Source organism: Pleurodeles waltl, chromosome 1_2 (genome assembly GCF_031143425.1).
Source record: "Pleurodeles waltl isolate 20211129_DDA chromosome 1_2, aPleWal1.hap1.20221129, whole genome shotgun sequence".
In the NCBI taxonomy this organism is placed as follows: Eukaryota; Metazoa; Chordata; class Amphibia; order Caudata; family Salamandridae; genus Pleurodeles; species Pleurodeles waltl.
This window is the reverse complement of record NC_090437.1, coordinates 1238077380-1238101331: the sequence shown is the minus strand read 5'-3', so window position 1 is coordinate 1238101331 and position 23952 is coordinate 1238077380. Positions and strand designations below refer to the sequence as shown.

General features: G+C 45.3%; 1 protein-coding gene across 1 annotated transcript in view; it reads right to left on the bottom strand.

Moving 5' to 3' along the window:
• LOC138250114 (histamine H2 receptor-like) overlaps window positions 1–23478 on the bottom strand; it is a 413320-nt gene extending 389842 nt beyond the window's left edge. The window contains exon 1 of the mRNA XM_069204564.1: window positions 23062–23478. The gene's annotated coding sequence lies outside the window, so the exon portion shown is untranslated. The remainder of the gene's footprint in view (window positions 1–23061) is intronic.
• Window positions 23479–23952: the final 474 nt, after the last annotated feature.

Sequence of the window (23952 nt, the reverse complement as noted above, 5' to 3'; positions counted from 1 at the left end):
GGGAGTTTGGCGGACAGAGTTTTCCATTTGCCAAACTCATAATGGGGCCCTTAGTTCCAATATACACCTCTCTCTCGTGTGAAGCATCAGGTTTTTCACTTTCAATGTGGCTGGTTGCTACTAATGACTTTTCCAATGCTGGCTCATTCTAAAAGCATTGACAATAGGCAAAGCTAACAGTGGTGACTACACAGCATTGGTAAAGCAAGATCGATTGGATTTAACATTGCTTCTTTAAACTTTTAGCATTACACTCTACAGAAAAAATAACATTCCTGGCAGGACATTCATTTGTCAAAGGTAATCGTACACCACAGAGTAGAACTAATAACATTTCCTCTGCAGCAGCCCTCTATTATATGTAAATTATCCATAAATGTCAACACCATTAAGAGATTGCTCTCTTTACATAGTTTACAACAGAAGTAGCAGTACCTTACCATGGAGGTAGGTATTTTTAACTATCATAATTTGTATGTTATTTGTTTAGTTTTTTAAAGTAGGTTATGTGAGGATAGAGGTAATGTGATGTAAAGTTGGTTTTAGGGTTTAGGGGTAAGTAAAGGCAAAGGGAGGTAATGGTAAGTTTAGAGTTCAGAGGTAGATGGAGGAAAAAGATAGGTAAGGGTGATTTTAGGGCACAGGGGTGGATATAGGTAAAGCAAGGTAACAGTAATTTTAGGGTTTAGCGATGTGAAGGGGTAAAGAGAGGTAAGGGTAAATTTAGGGTTTAGATGCGGGTAAAAGTAAAGGAAGGTAAGGATGATTTTAGTGTTTAGGGGTGAGTGAAGGTGAAGGGAGCTATGGATAATATTATGGTTTGGGGTAGAGCTAAAGGGCAGTAAGGTACGTTTTAGGGTTTAGGAAGAGTGGGTAGAAGCATACAGAGGTGAACAATAAAAACGGGGAGGCTATTTCTAAGCTGCACTTCTAATGTCAATCTAACCACCAAACTTCTCCAGTTCTAACATCTTTCATCACATTCACACTTCCATGAAGAACCAGTAACTCTACCTCTCAATTAGACTAATAGGGATAATTGTTTGTTTGAAGACGGAGTACGTGCATAGTCCATATCAACTCACGAAGCACAGGTTTCCAGTTCAGGTCACTGATCACTGCTATTTATTACTTTATTTGATCGTTCTACTATTCTATTGTTTTATGGACGATACAAAGATGTCTAGGTGAGTCTAAAGCTAACTGAGGTTCAGAAGTCTTTCACTTTCTTTGACACAATTACAATACCATTGTCATTCCCTAATTCCTTTAGGCTTCCTTTGTAATTAAAGTTATCTATTAACAATTCAATCAGAACCTTGATGCCTATAGTTTATTTCAGTCCATTTACAAAAGTAATCAAGCATGTCCAGGTCATACGCAGGTGCAATAAATAAAACATCCCATTGATATTTAAAGGTAACTTAATCAGTGGTCATTCCTTGTTAGACTTTTCATCCTTGGCGTGGTCTCCCTTAACAAAATGTGTACGTAATTGGTTCATTCATGATTGGCATATTTGATTTACTGGTAAGTCCCTAGTACAGTGCACTAGAGGTGCCCAGGGCCTGTAAATCACATGCTACTAGTGGGCTTGCAGCACTGGTTGTGCCACCCACAATAGTAGCTCTGTAAACATAGCCCAGACCTGTCACTGCAATGTCTGTGTGTGCAGATTTAAACAGCAAATTCGACTGGGCAAGTGTACCCACTTGCCAGGCCTAAACCTTCCCTTTTATTACACGTAAGGCACCCCTAAGGTAGGCCCTAGGTAGCCCCATGGGCCGGGTGCAGTGTATGTTTAAGGTAGGACATATACTAATGGGTTTTACATGTCCTAATAGTGAAATACTGCTAAATTTGTTTTTCACTGTTCAAGGCCTATCCCTCTCATAGGTTAACATGGAGGCTGCCTTTAAATATGATTAAAGTGTAGATTCCCTTTGGGATCGGATAGATATATGGAGTTTGGGGTCTCTGAATTTAAAAATACATCTTTTAGTAAAGTTGATTTTAAGATTGTGTATTTGAAAAGGCCACTTTTAGAAAGTGAGCATTTTCTTGCTTAACCATTCTGTGACTCTGCTTGTTTGTGGACTCCCTGTCTGGGTCAGTTTGACAGTTGGGCTGTTTGCACCTCTCTCTAGACAGTGATACAAAGGGAGCTGGGGTGTGGTCTGCATTTCCTGATGAGCCATCTGGGCTAGGAGTGAGGGGAGGAGTGGTCACTCACACCTGAAAGGGCTGTGCCTGCCCTCACACAATGCATTCTCCAACCCCCAGGTGTGTGTCTGGGGCCTGGCCTGGGTAAGGCAGGATTTCACATTCCAAAGAGACTTTACTTTGAAGTATGCCTACTTCAAAGGAGAAATTGGGTAAAAGAAGGGAACCCAAAACCACAGACTTTAGAACACTTCTGGAAACCAAGAGGAACCTCTGCCTGGAGAAGAGCTGAGGAAGAAGAGCTGCCCTGCCTGTGACTGTGCTTTGTGGAGCTATCATGCAGTTGCTGCTTCTGCCTGTTCAAAAGTACAAAGACTGGACTTTGTGTGCCTTCCTGCTTTTGAAGAATTCTCCAAGGGTTTGAAATACAGCTTGCCTCCTGTTGTTGAAGTCTCAGAGACAGCAACGAATTCTCTCTGCCAGCACCTGGAGCCTCTGCTGAGACTCCTACTCTGCCAAGTGGTGCCCATCTAATTCCTGGGATCCTGAAATGTGAAGCTGGCCGAACAAGAATAAGAAATCCACGCACAGACTACTGTGCAGGGAAAAGATCGACGCAACTCCGAGACGCAGCTGAAAAATTGCTGTTTGCCTGCAGCGCGGCTAGAAAATCAACGCACGTGGCTGGAGAAACAACGTGCAGCATCGCTGAGTGCGGCTGGTGAGATCGCAACCCACACTACACGGTTTTTTAATCACCGTGCGGCAGGATTACTGACTCAAACATCGCTGGGCATCTAAAAATGACACAAAGCCTGCCCGGACCCGAGTGTGCTGTTCGGATCGACGCATCGCTCTCCTGCGGAGAGAAGAAACTACGCACGCCGACCCGACCGAAGGAGAAACGACACACAGTCTCGCTTGTGAGTAATATCGATGCATCTCAAGCCCCGTACGACACACACTCGCCCGTGTGGGAACATTTTTGACACACCAAGGTACATTTCCACGCTAACAGCGTTAGCATTGTGTTTAAAATCACATGAAGACTCTTTTTGGTTTTAAATTGATAACTTGACTTGTGTATGGTGGATTTTTGTCGTTTTGGTCTTGTTTTGTTTAGATAAATATTTTCAATATTTCTAAACCTGTGTTGTGTCATTTTTTAGTGTTTTCATTAAGTTACTGTGTGTGTTGGTACAAATACTTTACACCTAGCACACTGAAGTTAAGCCTGCCTGCTCGTGCCAAGCTACCAAGGGGGTAAGCAGAGGGTTAGCTGAGGGTGAGTCTCCTTTACCCTGACTAGAGTGAGGGCCCTTTCCTGGACAGAGGGTAACCTGACTGCCAACCAAAGACTCAATTTCTAACACTCCTGAAAGTCAAATCCCTTTACATGGCCTTGAACATTAATTTGAGTCTTATCACTTAATAACCAAGCTACTCGTATTGAGCAAAAATTGTCAACCAAATTGTTTGTGTATGTATTGCTTAATGGGCCTTATTCAGACATGGCCTATATGGGCTAATTCGCATGTCTCATGTTCACTGACACAAGTAACAATCATCAATTCCCAACTAAACTGAGGTCACTTCATTAGCCTCTGGCATGCATTTAAGCATTGTCTTCCATAGTGAGCTTCCCTTTGTCAGGCCATCTCTTTTTAATGGAGCTCTCCACACTGATTAATACTAAGTCCCAGATTTACTAAACTTTCAAGCATCACAATGCAATGCTCAAGGGAATTTGCTGTGTTGCATTGTGTGAAAGGGAGGGAGCAGAAATGTGTCATATTTACTAAGATATGGCACACTTCTGCTCTTTCCTCGTGCTGGTGCGCTTGAAGCACCCTTGTACCAATCCAGACACCCTAGTGTGATGATGCTTGTGTTGTGTTCAGAATAGGTTTTGTGTAGGAAGGAGAATTATCATGCACACAAACTGGAGGTTTATTCCTCATTCCTGCATTCCGCAGCACACATGCAAAGATGTAGTCACTCATGTCTCAGGTAGGCACACTATTTTGGCACTATCCCAGATAAACAGAGTGGGTGCACAGACACACCCATACTCCACCTATGTAATGCATTGCCAGTGCAAAGTAACACAAAGTAACACAAGGCAGTGCTTTGTGCTGTGCTGCATTTCTTTAAAAATGGAGCACCTACGGCACACCACGTTAGTAAATCTGAGCCTAATTATTCTAGAGTTTGCCTCTATATCTCTTCAGTAATTGCAAACATCAATACAATTCATTCATCTCCTTCCTCAACATCCCTTATTTGATCATCAGACTCATCAGCAATGAATAAACAGGTGTCTAAGTTACCTTCTGTCTGTCATTGAATAGCATAACTGTCCCCTTTGGCACTAGACAAATCTTGTGATCAGTACTGAAAATTAATGTACTCTCCCATTGGTATTACATTCAATTACAGAATAGCTGACCTTAGTGCCACTCTGTTCGGACCGCTGGACGCGAAACATGTTGTCCTGTGTTTAGAGGGGACGTGATATTTTCCATGTCCTCACCCATTATGAAATTGTCTGAGCATTACCTCTCAACTTTTATGTTGCTTTTAATCTTGGTCTAATCCTCTTGCTTTCTGAAAAATTAAATGGTGATGTCTGCCGAGGTTTAGAACCAATTTTAGTTTTTTTCTCTCCTGTTTAATTAGTGTCTGCTCGTAGGCACCACCCTAATACACTCTACCACGGCAGTCACTAAAAGGTCTCTGTCAAAGAGCCCCCTCACGGGGAGCCCGTCAGACATTGCAGTGCCGGTCTGACGAGGAGCACCCCTGATGATAAAGCATGACATCCGTTAGGATGTGTGAGGGCTCTTGCTCCTAAACATGTAGGTTCCCTTGATTTCCCCTTTGGAACAGTGTACTTTTTGTTGTGATAGTAGTACTTGTGGGAAACTGTACATTGGACCATCAACCTCCCTGTCCCTCCTTGTTGATGTTGATACTTAGTGCCACTCACTCACCTTGACATGAAAGCAATTATTTATTCATGCCTTTCTCTTTGCAACATATTCAGTAAGCTTTTTAATGTTGGGTTGTGCTACTTCTCTTCTTCTATAAACACACAACTATATAATCCCCTTCATGCCTTTAAATAGGATATTCATGGTGCTTCAAACTGCAGCTGTTGAAGTTAAGCAGGCCCCTCTGGACACTCAATCTATATTACACTTTCTGACTCACTGTGGAGGGATCATTAGAGATATGCTGGTGACATAACTAAAGTTGATACTGCTGATGCCTTACTAATAGTCACCAGCACCTCTGTGATATTCAGGAGTGATTGTTGATCAACCGAGGTGCTTTTGTTAAGGTTGCGGAAGTCCATACACATTCTCAATATGCCACTCAGCTTGCCTGCCAAACTCACATGCACCAAATTCACCCAATACCTAAACTATATTCGTACCATATGAAAAAACCCTTATTTTTAATTTATTGAGTGCGACTACTATCAACATTCCAAACTCTTCTTCCCTCATGAAACGTCAACTCTATCCATTTACTTTCAACTTACACCATAGAGCATGACTGGGTAAACTATGAACTGTTAATACATATCCTTCTCCTTCTATTGATTCTACTCCTCTTGCTTCCTTTTCTCCTTTCATTGGAGTACTGATGCTGTTCTTACCCCTGGGCTGCCTACACAGAAATAATATAACACACCTTAAATGCACCTAACCTTTGATGTCAAACACAATTTTTTACCAATTCTTCATCTTATGTTTTATTTTATGACCCTTGTTAAGGCTGTAGATTGCTTGATGCTTGGCTCTTCTTTTCACAACACTTTCTTGTGTATCATTTTATTGTTGCTCTTTTCTATAAGCTGGTCACTTAACTTCATCCTTAACTCTTAGTAGTTGCATGTGGCAGCCAATGGCATTAAGGGTATAATGTAACCTTCAGCTGATACTCCAAGCATCTGCACTCTTTGAAAAACTGGACATCTTCCAACAAAACAACATTTCTTTTAGGATTGAACTTTTAAGCAAACATTTTACGTAATGAATAATACTCAATTACATTACATTTATTTACTCACCATTTCCAGTTCCCTAGCTAAGTGCTTAAGAACATTTATATCTTCAGGACCAAGACTATATTTAGGAAAAACATTTGTTTTGCCATTAAAGCCTCATGACAGTGTTAAAACTCCCTCTATCACTGCCGAAAGTCCAGAAGAGGATTAGCAGGCTTTGACAAAAATAGAGAAGGTGACGCAACACTTTCCATAACATGGGAAATTCAAATAACAATGCTTGTTGATATTTCTAAGCATTGGTTGTTAGAACGTGATTACAGCAAAACATTACCAATGTGATCGCACACCATGGGTTCTCTAGATTTCTGCAAGCACCATAGCAGTCAGTGAGTGTTAGAAATGGGGTTTCTTGTTGTCAAGGGTGTGCACCAAAGCCAGGCAGAACTCACCCACTCTAGTCAGGGCGAGGGAGTTACACACCCAAGATAACCCCTGCTCACCCTCTTGGTAGCCTGGCACGAGCAGTCAGGCCTATCCCAGATGCAATGTGTAAAGTGTTTGCACAACACATGTGACGCACTATCCCCACAACAAACAAAACACAACACCAAGTTATATAAAAATATACTGTATTGTACACAACATTATTAGACCACACACAACATGTCAGTAATACCCTGCTACCCAAACAGTTTTCAGAACATTACACAGCGCTCTTACTCTGCAAAAACTAGCAGTAGTCACATATAACACACAGGTAACTTATTGTTCGGCAACATAAACAGTAGTCATGAAAACATTACTAAAATAATGTACGTTATATCATCATCTGAAATGCCCATAAAAGGAACATTGGAAAATATATGGTGCATCAGCAAAATCACATTATCATCATTGCCCATAACAGGAAAATTAGAAAACACAGTGGTCATAACTGCACAGGTCACACTGACTGAACTACCATCAATGTGTAGGCAACACTATGAATGCGCACAAGGGGAAACATCCACCAATAATGAACATTTTATCATAATAGCAAAGACATGATCATACTGGCACCTGTGCTTCCGTCATACGCGGGCCGGTAACTCCAGATTCAGGCGAAGGTACACAGGAGATCCTGTGCTCCTAGTACATAAAACAGTGCAGGGATGCGTGACCTCACTACTCACTCAGGGCCACCTAATCTTCGTTCTATCTTCACCACCGTGGGCGGGAACTCACTTGCCAGTGCTCCGCTCGTCAACAGGAGCCGGGGAGGGGAGATAAAACAGTGAGGGAGTCCTGCATACTCCAACCGAACGGGGAGACCTCTCGGGTCCTCCTCCCATGGTGGGAATGCCATTAGCAGCCACCTGCGCCCTCGCAGCATGACTGCCATGGGGGAGCTGGCTTCTTCCTCCGCTGTGGCTCAGTCGCACTGAGCCCTTGCTCCCGAAGTGGTTGCCTGCTTGTGCCCCGGGGGCACTTCTTGACGGCGTCCCACACCCTGAGAGCACCACGAGGAGAGCTCCTGCCTTCCTCTTTCTCATGCCCCAGGGTCATGTCACGGAGCGCAATTCAGATGCGCTGAGGGGATCCGGGCTGCCGTGGTGATTTCTTCATTCGACAAAGCCTTCAGGAAAAGCGTTCCCCTGGCGCTTTACAATGGGAAGAAAAGGTGCTCTCAAGTAGCAAAGTTCATAAATAGAAAGCGCTAGGGATAAATCAGGGAAAAGCGCACCTCTCGCGCTGAAGCAATAAAATGAAGTGCTCCTCATGTGCGGTCAGCAAGCAAATGCAAGGGGCAGGGGCCACAGCACCCGGCCCCTGGGGACACAAAGTGAAGCTCAAGGCTGCAGGGCCCAGCAACAGGCCAGCACAAGAGGTATGCAGTCAGTGGCAGTTCCTACCGGTGCCCCAGCAGGTCACAGGGCAGAACAGCAGCAGCAGTCCAAGGCAGTTCCTAGTGAGTCCCTCCAGCTTCATTCTGTGTCTAGTTCCAAGCATGTTTCTTGTGTTTAGGTGTCTCTCTTTCATGGGAAAAAAAAACTGTACTTATACTCAGTTTTGCACAATACTAACAAAGAGGGGGAGAGGAGGTTCCAATCAGTTCCAACTGGTTTCAGGAGTATCCCCTCTCTCCTCCAGCACAGGGTCCAAACATCAGTTGGGGGTAAAAGAGCACTTTGTGTGAGGCCAGGGCAGAGCCTTTACAAATGTGGGTGTGCCCTGCCTTCCCTTCTCTCAGCCCAGGAAGACCATTCAAAATGCTGATGCACATCTGTGACACCTCCACCCTCCCTCCCCTTTCTTTTGTAAAACGCACTGAGTCGAGGGGAGTTTTCCCCACAAGGGAGACATGAAGACTTACTTGGAATCGGGCACAGGCTGCTAAAATGGACTCATCAGGACCCACCTTGGACTGCTGCTGCTGTGCTGACCTGTGACCTGCCTGGTCACTAGGAGGAACTGCCACCATCTGCATCACTTGTGCTGGCCTGTTGCTGGGCCTGCTAGCCCTGTGCTTCCCTTCTTTCTTGTCTCCAGGGGCAGGGTGCGGTGGCCCCTGACCCCAGTACTCATCCACAGCAGAAGGAGTGCTCTATCTCTTCACAAAAGCACCTGGAAGAGCGCTTTTGCTCTATGCCCCTGCGCTTCCAAGCGCATGCCATGCCAGACTTCACCGCTGTGACCCGGGCTCTAAAAGAACTGCCCGATCGGGGCTCATAAATCACCGCCGCAGCCTGGGTGTTCCTTTTTTTACGAGCGCGTCACCCTTGCGCTCTGACAAGTGCCCCCAGGGCACCAACAAAGTAAAGAAAGGAGCGAGCACGCTCCAACCGTGCCCCCGGGGTGAAGCGTGCTCTAAGAAGTGCCCCCAGGGCACAAACAGGCACTTGCTTTGGTGCCTGCACATCGGCGTGGTCCGAGTGGGCGAAACGTGACGAAGGAGACATCGGTCGGGGAAGGAAGACCCGTCCGAGGCTCCCCACCGGAGCCCCTGTGGTGCTGTGCATGGGCAGGGGGAAAGGAATCCTCATCGGAGGCTCTCCCTGCACCCTTTTAAGCCCTGCCTTCTTATTGTTGGAGATCCTGAGCGGGGTCGAAGCCTCGACGGAGGGCCCCCGCACCGCAGGTCCCTGGTTTTGGCCCCCACAGTGGCCCTTGGTGCTTTGTTGGGGCTGCCTTGCCCTCCGCCCTGTTGGAGGGCCAGAGGAGGCCCAGGTGGGCCCCCAGAGAACACAGGCCCCTGGAGGAGCCAGTTAAAAAATACTTGAGAGGGTGCAGACCGCCCCTCTCCCCTAGGAGCAACACATGGCCCCCCGTTTGGCGCATAGGAGCGCCGGGGGCCCCTACGTTCATCTTCTTGGCACTAGGAGTGCCCTCTTTTCATAAAACAGGTACTCTATAAAAGACATATATATTTCTGATGGTCCTGGGATAGACATTATTGGTTCATATCTACCTGCCTACTTTTATGATGTTACATATGTATGTTGATGTTTCTTTTACGGGTGTGACATGCAGATATGTGTTCTTATGACTTGCCATATGTTCTCTAATGTTCCTTTTGTGGATACTTATGAAGTGTTTATGACAAGTACATATATTTCTTTATTGTCATTGCTCACTACTGCTTATGTTGCAGAATCCTGAGCACTTACGTGTTCTAATGTGACAACTGCTTATTTTTGTAGAGCATTAGTAACCCGTGTAACGTTCTGACAACTGCTAAGGTAGCAGGGTATTTCTGACTTGTAATGTTATCTCTAATTATGTTTTGTGCAATACAATTTATTTTTACATAGCTCAGTGTTGTGTTTACTTTGTGGTGTACTTATCGTGTTAGGTGTGTTGTGCAAATGCTTTACACATTGCCTCCGGGTTAGGCCTGACTGCTCGTGCCAAGCTACCAATGGGGTGAGCAGGGGTTATCTTGGACGTGTAACTCCCTTGCCCTGACTAGAGTGGGTGGGTTTTTGCCAGGCTTAGGTGCATACTCTGGCCAAACCAGGAACCCCATTTCTAACAATCTGGAAAACCTGTTCAAAACGACTCGGTAATTCAAGCAGTGGCATGTTATTCCCACCTCTGTGAAATTTAACTTGTGATCCCTGTTGACTCGTGGGGAGATGCTGGTCGGAATAGTTAATTCTGGCTCAAGTATCTCCCAGAAGAGTTAATGGAACCTCAGAATGAAAAGGCGATCTTCATCCTCTGGCTATGATGGAGGCCGAGGGTTTGATTTAGCGCTTCTTGGTAAAATTAAAATTTTCAATTTTTTGGTGGAAACTCTAAATACGGAGTAGAATACAGAGGCTAAATTAGGGATGGAATTATGGGGAAATTCAGCCAGAGAATTGCATTTCATATTTAGAATTATCTTCAGAAAAGTAAGGGTTTAAAATGACCACCAAACTCAAAATCAGACATTAGGTGTGTAATTAAGAGTGCTCAGGATCTTGGAATGTTAATTCTGTATCCTCAGAGTTAACAATAGTCTGAAACTCAACTCGGAGAAGACTGAGGTCCTTATCCTGGATTCCACCCCCTTCCCCTTGGATGACTCTTGGTGGCCCTCAGTGCTCGGACCCACCCCCAAACCCAGCAACAACGTATGCAACCTCTGCATCATCCTCGGCTCCTCGCTCTCAATGAACCTCCAAGTCAATGCAGTCTTATCCTCATGTTTCCACACACTCCGCATGCTCTGAGAGGTTTTCAAATAGATCCCAATCGAACCCAGGAGAACAGTCATCCAGGTGCTCAACTCCAGCAAATTAGACTACGGCAATGCATTCTATGCCGGCACCACCCAAACACTCCAAAAGAAAGTGCAGAGAATCCAGAATGCCTCGGCCAGGCTCATCTTGGATAGCCCCTGCTACAACCACATTTCCAGTCACTTGAGAGACCTTCACTGGTTCCCGATCAACAAAAGAATCACCTTCGAGCTCCTCATACACTCATACAAGGCCCTCCACAACATCGGACCCGTATACCTCAACCACCGCCTGACCTTTCACACACCCACCAGACACCTCCGTTCCTCCCAACTCGCCTCACCAAAACCCCAGGGATACTCAAAAACTCATCTGGAGGAAGATCCTTCTCTTACCTCACTGCAAAGACCTGAGATGCTCTTGCGGTACACCTCACCCTCACTACCTCTATTCAAGAAGGACCTCAAGACCTGGCTCTTCGACTGGCTCCTACTACCCTCCAGCACCTTGAGACTCTCATGAGTGATTAGCTGTACTTTACAAGACAACTGATTGATTGATTGATTGATTGTTTGAACTATACTGGGGTCCTGTTAACTCAAGAGGTGCAGAATTTACAGGGATTCAATGTTGAATCCTGCAAATCTCCTAGTACAGGAGGAGTTACCAGGAAATTGTTAATTCAGGGTATGATTCCTCTAGTGATGTTTCATTTTCCCCTGGACTTTCATCCCAACATTGCAGCGTCTTTAATTAAATATATCTGCACTATTGAAGCAGCTCTCATAATTCCGATGGGGCTGGATTACTGCTGATACATATCTAATCAGACTTTAAAGACACTGTAATGAGGACCCACGTGTTCACCTCAGTTTTACCTTGATTTCCTTTTCCTTCATATTTTGTTTTTTAAACTTGACTTCTGAGGGAGTGGTGCTGTGCCCATTCATCCCTATATCTTGCCTCGCTTCCTTACCTTTTCTTGAATGAAGCATCATATTCAGTTACCAATGCATCTGGATGTGTTCAATGATCGGAGAAAGTAGACGACCCGCCCACTGATAAGCAATCCCACTCATCTGGCAGTCCCAGGCCTACTTGCAGTCCTGCTTAAAAACTGTATAGAATTGTATCTAAGCATAACAGCACAGCTTAGCATTGGATAAGTTATTAAGAATAATAAAACCACACCATACCATGAGCTTAGTTTAGCATAGCATATCATACTATGCCACACCAAAATATAACCTCTCAAGCCCTAGTATTCCATAGCACAACAAAGCGTCATAGAACATGCTTTGCTATGGATTAACATACTATGCCATAACATGACATATCTTAGCATTGAAATAAAATGACATAGCACACGGCCTAACACCATACCTCAATATAACATTCCAGCATATAGTATTAATCAGCATAAATTGGTGTGGCATAACATACTATGAGGTACTAAAGCATAGCATAGCTTACTCTCGCTTGACATAGAGTGCTACAATATTACAGATTTTTTGGTATTTGCTGAGGATTGCCACAACCACTAGACTTTATATCAAAATATATATAGTTCCATGAATGTTTCTCGCTAGTTCTGTCACTCTTGCTAATGGTACCTTGTGATCAGCTATGCGAGAGGCAAACCCCTAGACTTTACCATTTGGCATGTCACAGCAAGGCAAAATATATGAAGAAATTCAGATTTGGACAGATTTACATTTTTTTCAAAAGAAAATGAGTGCCTAGGTCAGTTTCATGAATAATTTGTTTTGATTTATTGTCCAAATCTTCTCCTATGCTGCTAGTACTTTTCTCAAACCAACCACAGGGTCACTGATTATTGCATGCTAACCTAGTTAGACCCAGACATTTGGTCATCACCACCACCTCTAGGAGACCCAGACACCATTCACTGTGGTGTCTAGGTAATTTCCTTTGGGTGGTCCTGCCACTGCTTCCGATGACTCAAAGTCCCTTGCACTCAACTAATCCTCCTTGGCTGCTTAAGAGTGCTTACAAGAAAAAAAGGACAGCTGTTAGTTATGGGTGATCCCTCATAATACATACAGTGGTTACCTAAGGGTACACACTAGGGTTGGACCTCCGTTGGGTGAACCGCAACATAAACTGAGGGTTGGGCCTCGCTTGCCCCTAAGTGGACCGCAGATTGTGAATACTCTGAATGATTAAGAGTGCATATTGGAGGGCTGGGCTTTTGTCGCCTGTTAGTGAGTCCATCTTATACTTACACACTCTACTGAGCAGTGAATTCATCAAATTGGATACATGACACTGCTACGTGGATACTACATTTTACATGTTCTGGCTGCTCAAATTTACACACTGGACATCTGGAGTCTGTGGCTCATGGGTGGACCACATAGTTCTAGGGCCATTCCTTGAACGCCTCTGGATGTAGCCCACATAGTGCATATCTTGGCAGTTTAACATTGCAAACTAAGGGTTGGACATTTGTTGCTTCTAGAAGAACAATAGATTGTAATACCCTTACTGCTCAACAGTGCACACAGAGGTTTTAGATTCTGACTCTCTTTGATGCACACTCCCACAAGAAACGTACCCTGGCTGTTCAACAGCCCACAATAGGGTTAGGCCTCTGCTGCTATTGAGTGTGCTCTATACTGCATAGACCCTAGTGAACCCACTTATGTACAAGCTAACCTGACGCGTTGGCTTCAATGATAAGATACTAATTACTCCAATCTAGACAGAAATGCTCTGCTGTATCTATTCTCATACACTCTGTGAAACCTCATGACTTGTGATTGCGGCCGAATGTTTGAAGCACATCTTAGAACCTCGAGTAGCATACTCACCATCTAGCATCTAAGACCCTAACCCACCATACACTCTGAAAGAGCACCTAGCAGATAAAACGGGTTTCTTTGTGGCTTCACCAGGGTTATAAAGTACTATTTAAATACTACAACACAATTATAACCCTAACCAGGCAGTTTTCTGCTACTTGCACTGCTTAAAACCCTTTTGCAAAAAGTACAAAATGTAGTGATACTTAAATTACACATGGTGCAGCACATTAGTAACTGTGTGTGTGTGTAGTGTGTGTGTGTGGGTGTGTGTGTGTGTGTGTGTGTGTAGTTTTAAATATATCACTATGCATTAGGTATGGCAGTTCATAAACATAATAGATTGTTGCCCAGAGTGGGTAGAGCCGATCTGTATCCCAGGTTGGGGTATAACATGACTCCTTTCCTAGATGGACTTGAGGGAAGCTCTTTCTTATGTAAGAGGAAGTCTCACCAACTCATTTGTGTCATGCTACATCATCAGCAACCTCTTCCCACCCGGGTAGGACAGTGCCACCAGGACGGACTCAACCTGCTGATGTACCCGGACAGGTAGGGGCTCTTCAATTAAAGCTACTGGACAGAGGGGGGGGGTCCAGATTAACTAAAAAAACCTTGTGGACCACCAGTATATCACCTTTAATAATGGTGTTTGCAGGTATGTCTAAGGTCAAACAAAAACGGTACTACTGAGGTCAATGGTTCAGCCCGTCTTAGTTAGCTTATATGTTTCGACCCTCACAAATAGTCTAAAGAGGTCTGGGGCATTCTTCAGGGCTAAGGATCCTTATCTGATTCAGTGTACTAACACCAAATTATAACTATTTCATCAATTCTCATCTCAGGTGCATCCTACCTGAGTGATGATACTGGTACAATAACCTGTTTATAAGTAGAATGAGAGATAAAGGCACAAGAATTAAAAATGTATTGACCTGAACATTCCTTCTTTAAGTTTCTATATCACACAGTGCGGTGGTCATTCAAGTGAAAAATCACTGCAAATCCCTGCAAACCAACACGTGTTTATGTGAAAACTGTGTACATACAATATAGACATGCATTTACACCCACAGAAGTTTAATATTTCTACCGGTGCAAATTTGTACATGAAGTTCTGTAGTTAACATGCTTCATCTCAACGTATCACTAGAATTTCAGGTAAACATCACAAGAATCTTTTTTTTTTAAATATACCTATCTTTTACCATAGATTTTAGGGGATACCGGCTTCTGGTCTGGGAAGGAGACGGTGCCCTTTGTAGTCACACACTAGTAGCACAAGGATTTAGTTGAATACCGTCAGACCACAGTTTTGATTTAGGGCAATTGCTAAGCTAGTAGCTTTTACAGATTGACATCTGTCTCGTTTATATCATTCATTTATTATTCTTTGAATATCAAAGATTCATACTGGCCCATACAGTATCAGTTGTCAAAGGTTATTCACACAATACAGATTGTCAAAGGTTGCTGAGGTCAGATAATCATGTACCCCTGTCACTGAAAAGCAAGAAGCCACTGACTGGATCGTGGCTAGTTCTAAGGATAGTGAGCGTAAACATAATGGCATCCTAAAGAATCGTGGCACACATGCATGTATGTTGTTTATCATAGGAGAGAGAGCTCCGTCACACCCATGTTTCTCCATCTTCTTCACATATGAAAATGAAAACAAACAAAATATATATGCATATATTGACACAAATATTGGCACTCATATATGCCGCGGCATAAAAGTACATTATGTCAAGACAAAATTTGTCATTGGTATCATCTGTTCCTAAACATTGACATGCTTCTGTAAGTGAGTTGTGTGCTTACTCAGAAAAGCCTTAAAAAACACACCTACAGCGTCCACACAAACATCACACATTCATACCCTCATCGGGTCACTTAAAAATGTAATTTGGCTGAAGACCACCCCACCAGCAAAACGTACTCACGTTGTCAAAAGGCACACCATGTGTGTACACCTAGGCAGGACCACTCCCAACCACTGCTATGGCGTGCTGGTGCAGACGAGTAGTTTATAAAGCTTCAACTGTTCCGAATATCTATGGAGATGGTACACTCGGGGCACCACATAGACACGTCATTTGCCCGCATTGGGGTAGATGTGATGGGAACTGTAGTCTTTCTTCAATAACGTAAAGATGGATAGGAGGGGGGATAGAGAGCAGTCACATAACCCCTTATATGTAAGAACAAGCACAACCAAATATGACTGCTGGAGCAGAGAAACCCAACTATGGTTCTATTTTTCAACAACCCTCCTATTGAGCATCATTTTTGCCTTTTCTGGCCTCAGAGGGGTCTTTCCTTTTATGATAGAGGAAGCCTCACATACTTAATAGTGTCATGCTTCATCATTGGCTTCCTCTCCCTACCCTGGTAGGACAATGCCACCAGTGTGGACTCATTCACTTGATAACTCAGTGCAGGATGGAGTTGTTAATAAGTAATTACTGGATAAAAACCGGGATCCAGACAACTAAGCTAAAAATACCTTGTGCTGCCCCTGCATTTCACCTTTATTAGTGGGGAACACACGTATTGTTAAAAACAGGAAAAGGTGATATTATGATTTAAGTCGCCTACTAAACGGCCAACATGTTTCTGCCCTGTTCGCAAAAGAGTGAAGATCCCAGGAGGCAGTAGACCTCATAATTATGGCATATCCCAGTGCTGAGGTTGGAGTGCTGGAAAAAGTAGTTCTCTCTCAACTTGTGTAGAAATCACAGGATTCTTTACATTCAAATAACCCTAATGACCAGCATAAAACGGGGGAGTCTTACTGAAGTAATCAACCCTGTTCATTGGTTGTTCAATACTCGAAGTCACCGATCAGAAAAAGAACAGGGGAAAAAAGTCAATGTTTTATGGGGGGGGTCAAAAATAAACCTATGCGGGGCAAAATTACATTATGGCGGTCATAACGAGTCTGGCGGTCTCTTGACTGCTAGACTTGCAGTGGCGTTTGGACCACCACCAATGCAGCGGTCCGAACGTCACATTATGACCACTGCAGTCTTGCCGCAGTCAGACCGCCAGCACTGCCAGGATTAGTTGTCCCGGCGGTCCGGTGGTCGTGGCAGTCCTAATTTGCCACGGCAGAGCTGCAAGCAGCGCTGTCCTGGGGATTACGACTTCGTTCACCGCCAGCGATTGCATGGGGGTAACACCTCCATGAAAAGGCTTGTGGAGAACAGGTGCAGGGGCCCTCAGGGTGGCCCCTGCGCTGCCCATGGACTTGGCATGGGCAGAAGAGGGGTCCCCCTGGCCCGCACCGTTGCAGACAGTGAACAATGCAAGGGTACTGGAGCACTCTGCATCATGCAGGATTGCCACCGGCTCGTTTACGAGCTAAAGACAATCCTGTAGGGTGTTTCCTGCTAGGCCTGCTGGTGGAAACTCAGGTTTCTGCCCGTCGACCTATTGGGAAACTCATAATGGGCCTGGCAGGGAGGTAACCACTATGGCGGCAACCTCCCCATCAGAAGTTCGGCAGATGGTGAAAACTGTCTGCCGAACTAGTAATCAGGCCCTATGTGTTTGTCAAAAGGGCAAATATATGTATGTTTTGGGACACAATGTGTTGGGCAAAAATGAAAAATTATAATAAAAATAAAATACGAGGCAGACCTGTGTGCTGGTGGATACTCCTCAGACAGACCAACACCAGGAAACCTCAATGGTTCACAGACGCCCACAGACGCCCTCAAAGAATCCAAGAAAACCTGCTGTACCCTCGAGAAAACCTGGCGCAAAGATCTCACCGCAGAAAACATGTCAGCCCTCAAAACCGCCACCCGCGAACACCACCAGCTGATCCGCGCCACCAAAAGGGCATCCTTTAAAGAGAGACTGGACAATAACACCCACAACAGCAAAGAACTCTTCAACATCGTCAAAGAGCTCTCCAATCCCAACGCCAGCTCCAACTCCATCACGCCCTCACAAGAACTCTGCAACTCCCTCGCTACCTTCTTCCATCGAAAGATCACCGACCTACACGACAGCCTCGGACCACAGATCCCGCCGACCACCACAGAACCCACAGCCCCAGCCGTCACCCTCAGCGCCGAAGAGACCAAAACTACCATGAACACCATCCACTCCGGTGCCCCCTCGGACCCTTGCCCACATTACATCTTCAACAAAGCCGACGCCAGCATCGCCCCCTATCTCCAGACCATCATCAACAGCTCGTTTGCATCTGCCACCTTCCCCGAGAGCTGGAAACACGCGGAAGTCAACGCTCTCCTGAAGAAACCCACGGCGGACCCCAGCGACCTGAAGAACTTCTGCCCCATCTCGCTCCTTCCCTTCCCGGCCAAAGTCATTGAGCCGTCAACAAACAACTGACTAACTTCCTCGAAGACAACAACCTGCCCGACCCCTCCCAATCCGGATTTCGGGCCAACCACAGCACGGAAACCGCCCTCATCGCAGTCACCGACGACATCCGAACCCTGCTGGACAACAGAGAAACAGCCGCCCTCATCCTCCTCGACCTCTCGGCTGCCTTCGACACCGTCTGCCACTACACCCTAATAACCCGCCTCCGCTCCACCGGTATCCAAGGACAGGCCTTGGACTGGATCGCCTCTTTTCTCTCTGACCGCTCCCAAAGAGTCTACCTCCCGCCTTTCCACTCGGATCCCACCGAGATCATCTGCGGCGTCCCTCAACGCTCCTCACTCAGCCCTACTCTCTTCAATGTCTACATGAGCCCCCTCGCCGACATTGCACGCAAACACAACATCAACATCATCTCCTACGCCGACGACACCCAGCTGATACTCTCCCTCACCAAAGACCCAGCCACCGCCAAAACCAACCTGCAGGATGGAATGAAAGACGTTGCAGAATGGATGAAACTCAGCCGCCTGAAGCTGAACTCAGACAAGACGGAAGTCTTCATCCTCGGAAACTCCCCGTCCGCCTGGGACGACTACTGGTGGCCCATGGCCCTGGGCACCGCACCTACCCCCTCAGACCACGCATGCAACCTCTGATTCATCCTGGACCCCCTTCTCACCATGACCAAGCAAGTCAACGCCGTCTCATCCTCTTGCTTCCTCACACTCCGCATGGTCCGAAAGATCTTCCGCTGGATCCCCGCAGACACCAGAAAAACTGTGACCCACGCCCTCGTCACAAGCCGCCTGGACTACGGAAACACCCTATAAACAGGAATCACCGCAAAGCTTCAGAAACGTCTTCAGCTAATACAAACCGCCTCTGCACGCCTCCTCCTCGACGTACCCCGCCACAGCCACATCTCTGCCCACCTGAGACACCTACACTGGCTACCCATCAACAAAAGGATCACCTTCAGGCTCCTCACCCACGCACACAAAGCCCTCCACAACAAGGGCCCCGAATACCTCAACCGTCGCCTCACCTTCTACACGCCCACCCGTCAACTTCGATCCACCAGCCTCGCTCTTGCCGCCGTCCCTCGCATCCGCCGAACCACTGCAGGTGGAAAATCCTTCTCCTACCTGGCAGCCAAGACGTGGAATTCCCTCCCCGCCCACCTCAGGACCACCCAGGACCACCTCGCCTTCCGAGGCAGCTCAAGACCTGGCTCTTCGAGCAGCAGTGACCCCCCCCCCAGCGCCTTGAGACCCTCACGGGTGAGTAGCGCGCTGTATAAATATGATTGATTGATTGATTGATACTCCTACATTTAAAGTCATCTGTTCATGGTGCCCCGTGATGTATGTATGTTTGTAACACAATATGTGTGGCAACAGTTAGGAATAAAATATGGAGCATCCCACGTACTGGTTGACACTCATATATTTATGGTCATCTTTTCATGGTGCCCCAGGGCCTCATTTTTAGTACCCTGAATTTGGGAATTGGCAGAATACATTTAACCCCTTTCTGCACCTCACAACCACCATAGGAGGCAATGAGTTACCATTCCTCAACTTTCTCAACAAGGAGAAGAATGGATACCTGCAGACTGAGATTTTCTATAAACCAACTGGCTGGAATAACCTCTTAAGGCTTGAGAGCTTCCATCCCCAAGCTCTATGGGAAAATGTACCAGTAGGACAGTTTTTGTGTCTCAGACGCAATTGTTCTGATGTGAGAGATTACAAAATACATGAAACAAAACTTTATGTGAGATTAACAAAGAAATACCCCTCTCATCTGATATGAAGGGCTAATAAAAGAGCCCTCAACAATATTAGATAACATGCTAATTTGTATAACCACCTTTAGCCCCTTGTCGAATGGCTTTCAGAAGATCATCAAAAAGAACTGCAGAATTCTACAGTTGGGCGGCCTACCTTCAGAAAGACTGATGCATTAATTCAAGAAAACGAGAAGCAGCAAGGATATGGTGGTGCACACGCATCCTAAAAGAATTGTTGGAAAGACTCACGGCCTAAGGTAACTATAACTCTCGCCATGCAGTTTTTTCTTCAATAACTTGACATGTTTCATTGATATTTTTATTGATATAAAGTTGTCATGAGTGCTGTAATATCAGAGGTAATTCGCAGTGCATGGCAAAATGTGAATGTGAAACTGGATAACCTGGAATCAATACTGACTTCCCTGCTTGTCCAAGCTTGATCTGAGGCAAACATTGTATTTCACACAGCCTTCTTTTTGATAATTATCGCATATGAAATCACTTCTAAATACCTGAGATCACAATGTGCATTGTACAAGCTGCCCATTTTGATTTATTTAATAGACTACAATGTCGCCTCATCTATAATGAATCTAGGCCACATTTAGAGTTTACATGACTAATGTCTTGCCTCTTAATTAATTTTTGACATTTTGGTTGAGCTACTAATGGTTCTACCTTCATGTTAAAAACTATAATTTTTAATAAAATGTTAAACTATTTGTTCAGTGATATAATCTGGTGTACTAATGGTGAAACACTTCTGCATATTAAAGAAACACACTTTTTGGAATTTCAAGAGACTATCATATTTTCACATTATATTTGTTGCACGATATTTCATTGCTTGCCTCGTGCACAGACTCTTACAGCCACCATTCCCATGGGTTGACTCTGGCTTGGCCTGCCCTATTTCCTGGCTCACTCTCCTCTATTTGCAACTTGGGCTTAGTACAAAGGGCCGTCAATCACCTCATAAATCAATTTGTAATAGGCGAGGATTGGACACATGGAGTCCTTCTTTCATGCACCTGTTTCACAACTCTACCATCAAGGTTCCTAGTGGCGGATTCTAGTAGCGGAGATGAAGAAGAGTGCATGCAGTGAAAATACATGTAAAATAAATGATCCCAGGGGAGGGACTGCAAGGACCGGTGTTGTACCTAACTGTAGTCTCGAGTTCCCAGGGAGACCTATCAGGCCGAAGCTAGAAGGGCTGGGTCATAGCTTCATCGAGAGTGTCTGGTGTGTGATACTCCCCACATGCATTCTTTGCTTGGAAGTTGGATTTGCAGGCACTGAGTAGGCTTTGCTGTGTCTGTTTTTGTTGTTATTATTTAGCTAAGAAAGTTTAACTTGTTCATTCTTTGGAGTGAAAACTGAAATGTACATAACGAATGGTTTACTAAAAAAGTAGAAAATTCGCACTCATGGAAATACTGCTTGAATGAGTTCAAATGTGCTACTTTTTGGAGTTCATTAACATGGCAGTAGTAGCTTTGTAAAGATGCACTGGGCTCGGGCTTCTAGCAATACTACTGCAAACACACACCCAAAGGGTGATGGGATGAATGCTTGCAGGTTGTTTGACCAATGGCAATCTCTCAGGGTAGCAATCCAACTCACTTTTTTTTGTTCATTGTGCCATTCCATACAGAGGCCCGACTAAGCACTGACCCTCTTCTCCATGGAAACAGTCCATCTCCACCCTTGATCAGCTCTCACCTCCACCCTGCAGCCCATTGTTGTTTTTTTGAATTTGGAAAATGTGTGATTCACAACCCCAATCTCTAAACTACGCCCCGGAGGAGGACACGAGTCCAAACCCCAGCAGGAATGACTCATCCAATTACCTTTCCAAGGTAAATAACAGTCAATACATTTGACAATGGTAGCTTCTGTTAGTTACAGTGCTTAGAAACAGAAGTCTAAAGCACCATAGAATAATCAGGTTATTTTTACTATGCTTAGAACAGGTTAGGTCTTCTATCTTCCAAACGTGGACTGGGGCAAAGGTCCCCGAAAGGTCGTCTTCTTTATATAAATCTACAACCCCCCTCCCACTCTATCATACTTAACATGCACCAAGAGATATGAGTTCCCTCCGCCATCACACGTGGTATGGTGTGACATTTTAACAGACAAAAGCGCTGATGCTCGATTGAAGAATGCTGCAGATTACAGGCGTCTACACAATCAGACTTCGGCGGCGCGCGCCTTTAATTTGCACGACATCTGACACCCTGCTTTATTAAACACTCTGAGGGTAAAGGATCCATACAGACGCGGAGAGGCACTTTCAAAGAGCGAGGCAGCCACACGCTTGTTTCATTTGCTTAATGAGTTGCTGATTTCTGTTTCTACTCGTAATTTGCCACAATTAAACCGAGCACGTGAAGGAGACATGCCTATGAGTGTTATGCATTCTTTTTTTAGCTTTATATCTCACTATTTTAATATAGAAGACCGCATTATCCAATCCTATGTGTCTTCATTAAAGTGTGTGTTAATACCAAATACAGTAATTGGTTATTCACAGAATTTTATTATGTACAACACTTTCGTTCACATGGTTCAATAATGGAACACTGCAGTCCGGGGAGCACAATGTACAATTACAATTACAAGAAGCGCAACAAACTCCTGTTCGAGCAGACCTGACTTTAGAGGGAGAACGCCAACAACAGCACAAAAACAACCGCAAAAAGAATGCTGCGCGTTGTATGACTTGGATTCAGAACACTGTTAGTTCCGACTCAAGCACCAGGACAAAACTTATTGGCACCCCACGAGAAGGGACGGGGGGCAGGTGACTCCTGTCAACCGTGGATGCATGAGAGCTCCGCTCCCGGCTGTGCCACTTGACCACAACGTGTGATCTTGGTCAAAATATCTCCTGGTCCCCGCGCCTTACTGCTCACATGCAAACGACACGATAAGAGGGCAAGGCATCATGTAGTTAAGAAATGTCCAACCTTAGTACTATGTAACTAATTGGATAAAACAATGCGGCACTGAACGCAGCACCGAAAAAAACTACTTACAAAGAAATGAAGATAAATGCCACAACTGAAAGCGCCTAGAAACAGCCCAGTCGCATTATCAATCACTAAAGAAATTACTCAATAACTGCATATATAGAAATGTGTGTATAAAAATGCAGCGTATTTGAGCAATGTGTGTTTTTACCTGCTGGCGTCGTCCCCAGGCTGAAGCCAGTCTATGAAGTCTTCAGTGGGTGCTCTAGAGCCTTCTGTAACTTCACCAGGTATCATTCACAGGCGTGGGGATGCACCGAGGCTTGAGGCAGCCTTCTCCCGTCGGCTGAAGGGTGCCCCCCGTGCAGAGACCTCGCCGAGTGCCCTTGCATCGTGTGCAAATACTTCAGCCCTCAAAGCTCTGCCTTGGTTCTCGAGCACCTAAGATAAACCTTCTGGTGCACGTTATAGTGGAAGCAGGGACAGCGGCGAGCCCACCTGCAGGAAACAACCTCGATCCTCTGAATGAACAATGAGAGAGGGTGAGCAGAGGCGTGCAGGGGGCCTCGCGTGCCGGCAGGTGGCGCCAAGATTCCGCAGCGCCGGCCTTGATTGATTAGAAGGCACTAAATTAAAAGTAGACAGGCAGTCATGCACGCACTTAGCCCACCGCCAGGGAGCGCAGAATCACTAGGAGAAGATAACTCAAGGCAATAGCGAGTACTCAGCTACTTGTCAGTTTTTACCAGCGGTCTAACACAAAATAATAGCGCCTCCCTGCAGAATGTGGTGAGAGTCCCCCCCCCCCAACAGAATGTGATGAGAGTCCCCTCAAAATGTGATGAATCCCCATTTGATGAGAGCCCCCTGCAGAATGTGATGAGAGACCCATGTGATGAGAGCCCACCTGCAGAATGTGATGAGATCCCCTCCCCGGTGATGACAATCCACCTGCAGAATGTGATGAGCGCCCCCTTTCAGAATGTGATGAGAGCCCCCCTCCTGTGATGACAGCCCTCTGCAGAATGTGATGAGAGCCCCTCCCCTGCAGAATGTGATGAGTCCCCCCTGTGCTAAACACCCCCTGCAAAATGTGATGAGA